We start from the raw sequence: 871 nt of genomic DNA, 5'->3' as shown, positions 1-871 counted from the left end.
CAATTAAAATTATCAGATCGTATTACAATGGACAGTTAAAAATAAAGAAAACACTCTTCTTACCATCAAATAATTTCTTTAGTCTTTTAAGGCACTCTTTCACTGTCATGTAAAAAGCATGATGTTCTTGAATATTACAATTTCATGGAATACTGGTTACATGTATATGTTCATGTATGATAACAGCAAAAAATAAAAAATAAAAATAAAATTCTAATGGGCAGAAATATGTATAAACACAGAAATATCAAATGATAAGTATATTGAATGAAACTATGATGGTTGTTGTAAAACCAGTCAGACATTCCTCATGACCAAAGAAAGGATTATCCTTTGAAAGATCATTAAGACTCCAAGAATGTAATGAAATATTTCCGTAACCTCTCCCATCATCAAAAACTGTCATTAAAAAATATATAAATATATATCACAATCAGATCTCTTGTTGACTCCAACATTTCTGAAACACTGAAATAGACAACAATTTTCATGAAGTAATATTACTGTTGATAAAAACAACAAACAGGCACAAGAACAAAAATAGGACAAATAAATGAATATTACTGGAATTACACTTATAAACCCTCTTTCAAATAACCCGAATATCACAACATTTCCTCTTGGAACTCAAGCTTATGCAAGAAAAAGGTACATGTCTAAACATTTAAAAATTTTCAAATCATCTGGTAAGCTTTAGAATGTTAAAAAACAAACACTAAAAAGACCTGTCTGAGTAAGACTTATCACAGTCTAATGGCACAAATTAAGAGTAATATGGTAGGAGTAGAAGCCATGAAACTATTTGTGATTTGCGAATTTGACAAAGACATTCTCAAAATTAATAAATCATGATCTTACTAAGTACTGATTC

Source organism: Penaeus japonicus, unplaced genomic scaffold (assembly GCF_977035675.1).
Source record: "Penaeus japonicus unplaced genomic scaffold, GWHDUDI00000001_assembly GWHDUDI00000028, whole genome shotgun sequence".
NCBI lineage: Eukaryota > Metazoa > Arthropoda > Malacostraca > Decapoda > Penaeidae > Penaeus > Penaeus japonicus.
This window is presented reverse-complemented; position numbering follows the sequence as displayed.